The sequence below is a fragment of the Mus caroli genome, unplaced genomic scaffold (genome assembly GCF_978045245.1).
Source record: "Mus caroli unplaced genomic scaffold, Mus_caroli_1 scaffold_8, whole genome shotgun sequence".
Lineage (NCBI taxonomy): Eukaryota > Metazoa > Chordata > Mammalia > Rodentia > Muridae > Mus > Mus caroli.
Window position 1 is genome coordinate 139,561,430 of NW_028227263.1, and position 6,083 is coordinate 139,567,512.

Below are 6,083 nucleotides of genomic sequence, written 5' to 3' on the forward strand. Positions count from 1 at the left end.
GGGGGAATAGAAAATACTTTGAACTGAGTCAACTGTGAACATAGAAAGTCGGAATTTGCTGGATGCAGCTCACATGGTACTTAGAAATACAACAGTATCTCACACTTGCTCTAAAAGATCTCAAGTCAACTTCAGTTAGCACCTGAACAAATTAGCAAAAGAAGCGTGATGAAGTCCATGGCATAAGAGTGGACACTAGGGTTTGCAGAGCTAGCTCAATGGTTAAGAGCACTTGTGCTTGCTGTGGACGTAGACTCAGTTCTCAGTATCCACATGTTGGCTCACTACCACCTGTAACTCCAGTTCCAGGGTGTCTGGTGCCCTTTTCTGACCTCCTTGACATGCATGCAAGTGGTGCACATACATACATGCGAACTATATGCAAACATACATAACATACTAAAACATCTTTTTTTAAAAAACAGGGATTATAGAAAGGCATGAATGTGTGAGGGAGGCCCTACCTCTCACTCCCTATCATTTGCACGCACACTCACACACAGGAATGGAAATCAAATAGAAATTGAAACCAAGCCAGGCGTGGTGGCGCACGCCTTTAATCCCAGCACTCGGGAGGCAGAGGCAGGCGGATTTCTGAGTTCGAGGCCAGCCTGGTCTACAAAGTGAGTTCCAGGACAGCCAGGGCTATACAGAGAAACCCTGTCTCGAAAAACAAAAAAAAAACAAAAACAAAACAAAGAAATTGAAACCAAAAGCTGATTCTTTGAGAATTCCATAAAACTAATAAGCTATTTATATGCATATTCACAAGGGAAAGACTATATATTGCCAATGTCTGGGATTATAACAATTCATTTTGTTAAAATATATATTGCCAATGTTTGGAATTATAACAGCTCCTTTTTAAAAGCATTGACTCCATACCTGGTCCCACAAGACCCTGTGAAAGATGCCCAGAGGTCTCCATTATCTTAAACCTGCTCTCACCTTGGATTCTAGGAACAACAGTGTGATCGATATTTTTATGGGGCTTGGGAAATGGCTCACTAAAGTGCCTTCCATGCAACGTGTGAAGACTCCCAGCACCCACACGAAAGCTTGGTACAGCACTGTGTAAGTCCGTAACCACAGCGCTGCAAATGCAGAGACAGGCAAATCCCATTGACTCATCAGTCTATCCAAATTGATGAGCTCCAAAGTTGGTGAGAGAATCTTTCTCAAAAGAAAAGGTGGCAGACCATTACTATGGCTCAGCCCATAAAACCCTTGCTGCACAAGCCTGACTTCAAGCTCCAGGACCTATGGAAATGTGGTAGCAGGAAATCTACTTCCCACAATTGTCCTCTAACCTCCATTTAGCAACATGGCACACATTTTCCCTCACATCATAAATACATATATACTGTAATCTTTTTTTAAAAGTGGAGAGCAATTGAGATCACCTGACATCAGCCTCCAAAAACAGGCTTCTTCTGGTGCATACATACTTTCTACACACACGTGCACACTTTTTTTTCTGACAAAGGATGAAAAATTAACCTTATATGATGGTAAGGTTGTACCCTGGCCCCAGAATAATCATCTTAAGGGTTGTCAAGCTCTAGCTCTGGCTTCCCCTTTGCATCCTATTCTATATGATCTCCACTGAAAGAATTCAGACAAGACACAAACAGCAAAGTATGGATAGCAGGTGTCTGTTAAAGGGCAAATTACAGCATTCCAAAAGGGCCATTGTGGGTGAAAGTGAACAGTAGCCACAGAAATCGAGGCAATGTTTATATTTCTGTTGTCTCTAAAACAATTTCCCCAAAGTCATTTTTTAACCTGGGTGATTGATAGGCTCATTTGAGTTAACTCCTAAGGAAATAATGGTTATAAATCCTTGTTCCTTACCAACTGTCTTAGGCTTTTATTGCTGTGAACAGACACCATGATCAAAAGCAACTTGTTGAAAGGAAAATATTTAATTGGGACTGGCTTTTAGTTTCAGAGATTTAGACCATTATCATCATGGCAGGAAGCATGGCAGAGTGAAGGCAGATATGGTACTGGAGGAACTGAGAGTTCTACATCTTGATCCACAGGCAGTAGAAGGGGAGTGTGTCCTGCTGGCAGGCAGGAGAAGTTATTACACTAGGCATAGCTTGAGTTTATATATGAGACCTGAAAGCTCGCCTCCATAGTGAGACATTTCCTCCAACAAGGCCACAACTATTCCAACAAGACCATACCTCATAATAGTGAGATTCCTTATGGGCCAAGCATTCAAACACATGAATCTATCGGGGGGGGGGGGGGGCGCAAACTTATTCAAACCACCACACCACCAGCCCTTCTGGGAAATTCAGAATGTCATATCTTTACTTAAGGACAGAGATATGACTCCAGTCCCACTGTTTTGATCAATAATCAGAGTCTTACATTTTGTTTTCTGGTTTTACAAGTTGCTGCTACTAAGGGATGTGTCCACCCTCAACAACTTTAAGCCTGCTAACACCACTAGCTACCCAATATGGTAACAGCACTGCTTCTCTCAAGTGATGATAATAACTTCCTGGGACCACTCTATAGAGCCATGTTGTATGACAAACTTTCCTAGTGAGATGCAACACACACACACACACACACACACACACACACACACACAGAGAGAGAGAGAGAGAGAGAGAGAGAGAGAGAGAGAGAGAGAGAGAGACTATCCATCTTAGAGTCAAAACAAAAGATATCAGAATCCAACTTGGTCACCCAATGAGTTGTTTCATTTTTAATATGTACTTTATGTGTATGGGTGTTTTGTCTACATGTATGTCTAGTGCCTGAGGAAGCCAGAAGGTGTCAGATCCCCTGGAACTAGAGTTATAGATAATTGTGAGCCAAAGGTGCTGGAAATTTCCCCAGCACCACAATGGGTTTTTATTAGGGTCCCTAGCAAGAATACACATGAGAGGTTACTTATAAGAGTAAAGATTACAGTAGGTGCTATCATATCTGATTTTAACATAGGTTTTATGGATCCAACTGAGGTGGCCAGGCTTTTGTGGAAAGTACTTTACCATAGTTATCTCCCCAGCCTTGTTCATTTTATTTGTAAGTGTATGGGTGGTTTTGCCTGCATGTTTGTGCATCATGTGTGCCTCATTTCTTTGGAGGCCAGATCCCCTGGAACTGCTATGAGCCACCACCTGGGTGCTAGAACTAAGGCTGTCTTTTGAAAGAGCACCAAGTGCTCTTAATCACTGAGCCATCTCTCCAGGCTCCTACCTTTTGTTGTTTTTGTTTTGTCGACTAGAAACTATTTATGTAGTAGTCCAGGCTAATTTTGAACTCATAGAAGTCCCCCTACTTCTGCCTCCTGAGTTCTGGGATTAAGGGCATGTAACATCGTAACATTCTTGGCTCTATTTTAGTTTTTGAGACTGTCTCTCAATGAATCTGGCATTCGCCTTTGCCTTTTCTCAGCAAGCTCCCCTGATCCAGCTGTCTCTACCTCACAGAATTAGAGTTACAGACATTTGCAGCCATGCCTGACTTTTAAATTGGTACTGGAAATCTGAATCTAGGTCCTCCTACTTGAGTTTGGTGAGGGGTGTATCATGTGTGTACCTTGACCACCCGGGAGGTAGCTAAACACCTTTTTTTTTTTTTTTGAAAAGATATCTGGGTAGCTCAAGCCAAGCAGGGATCCTGGTTGCTTCTGTTGGCTCTTTATCATTTAATTTGCACCTCTATAAGTCAACTTATGTCCATTGAGAATTATGTGTTCTTGTACACTAACCCCTCTGTTATAACCTCTCTTTTTTACCTGCTGGAATTGAACCCAGGGCCTCACCACATGCTAGGCAATTACTCTAGAACTCTTTTTATCCCCTTGCCCATGTTTCAGCTTTTTGAGTGTTTATGCTACTATCCCTACCATCACCACACACAAAACACCAATTTACATTTAATTTACATATTTAAGGTGTATTTCAGATAGTTCAATCTTGTATATTCTTTTTAAAGATTACATTGTAGTGTGGTGTGTGTGTGTGTGCGCGTGTGTGTATACAAACTGCAGAAATTGGTTCTCTCCTTTCACCACGTGAGTTCTGAGATTGAACTCAGGTCCATCAGACTTGTAACTTAGTCATTTGAGAAGCCTCCCAGGAAAACTGCCCAGATCAGACTCTGGGCATGTCTGTGGAAGGATGGTCTTCGACTGTAAAATGGGGTCTGTGGGTACCATCATTCTCTGGGCCGGTTGTCCTGAGGTGTGTGCGGCAGCTAGCTTGAGAACCAGCCAGGAAACAGCATGCCTCTGGTTCTGCCTTCCAAGTTCCTACCCTGACTTCTCAATGATGATCTGTGCCCTGGAAGTGTAAGTCAAACTGACTCTCCTTCTGAGTTGTTTTTAGTCAATATTTTATCACAGCAAACAGAATGAAACTCAGAATGCACGTGCTCTACTACCACTGAGATACATCTCAGATGGCAGCCTCTTAGGGATACTGTTGATCTAGAACCAAGAAAAAATGACTTAACAGAACATAAAGATTTGGACAGAAGTGAGAGGTGTAGAAATAGAGAAAAACATACTTCTCCTTGAGACTTCTCTATGCCATTCTTCACACTTGCTGCAGTGATTTTATTTTTGTCTATGTATCTGAAAATGTAACATTTCAGCTGCCTTTACCCTGCCTGCAAGTTTAACTTCTGTATGCTTTGGTTGTTTTCTTACTTGTATTAGAATGTTTATTGCTGAGACAATATACCTGAGCAAAACAAAGTATTTTGGGTTTATTCCATCATAGCAGGGCAAGCAGGGCAAGCAGGGCAAAGCAGGGCAAAGCAGGCCCTCTTGTGGTAATCAGAAAAGAGATGGGGGGAAAGGAGGGATAGAGAAGGTTCTGGTATAAGCTCTCTAATGTACTAGTTAGCTTGAGCTGTATCAGAATACTATAGCCTGGTTGGCTTAAAGGGGCAGAGGGGTGGAGAAATGGCTCAGCAGTTTAGAGCACTTACTATGGCAGAGGTTCAATTCCCAGCATCCACATGGTGACTCACAACCATAACTCCAGTTCCAGGGAATCTGATGGCCTCTCTGGCGTCTGAGCACCAGGCTTATGAGTGGTGCACATGCAAACACACATGCATTTATATATATAAAATATTTTAAAATTTTTTCTTTTTACTTATTTTTCTCTCATACATGCTGACACCAGCTTCCACTCCCTCTACTCCTCTCAGTCCTGTACCCCCCACCCTCCCACACACTCACCTCCCCAGAGCCACTATTCCTCCATTTCCCTTCAGAAAAGAATAGGCCTCTCAGGGATATCACCCAAACACAGCAAAGCAAGAAGCAGTAAGACTAGGCCATGCAGACTCTGTGACTGCTGTGCCGGTCCCTGTGAGCCCCTGATTCCTGCTTAGTTGGTATCTTTGGGCCATGTCCTCCACCCCTCTGGCTCCTACAATCCATCCTCCCCCTTTTCTATAGTGTTCCCTGAGCTCTGCCTAATGTTTGGCTACAAGTCCCTGCATCTGCTTGATATACTCACACAAGTAAGATAAAACATTTAACTCTTTAAAGGAAAGTTTTAGGGGCTGGAGAGATGGCTCAGTGGTTAAGAGCACTGACTGCTTCCAAAGGTCCTGACTTCAAATCCCAGCAACCACATGGTGGCTCACAACCGTCTGTAATGAGATCTGAGGCCCCTCTTCTGGGGTGTCTGAAGACGGCTACAGCGAGTGGGGCTGGAGCTAGCGGGGTTCGAGCAAGTGGGGCCAGAGCAAGCAGGGCTGGAGTGAGACCTGGAGAGTTGCCTCAGTGGTTAAGAACACTGACTGCTCTTCCGGAGGTCCTGAGTTCAAATCCCAGAAATCACATGGTGGCTCACAACTATCGGATGCCCTTTTCTGGTGTGTCTGAAAACAGCTACACTGTACTTACATATAATAAATAAATAAATCTTTAAACAGAAAATAAAGGAAGGTTTTAAAGGAGAGGGTGGGACAAGACATAGTATCCAAGGACACCTCACACACATTATGACAGTTCCTCCATGTTGGGAGCGACCCTGTTTGAATGTTAACTGCCTTGTCAGCCATAAGTGCTTACTTACAAAGTCTTGACCTCTGTG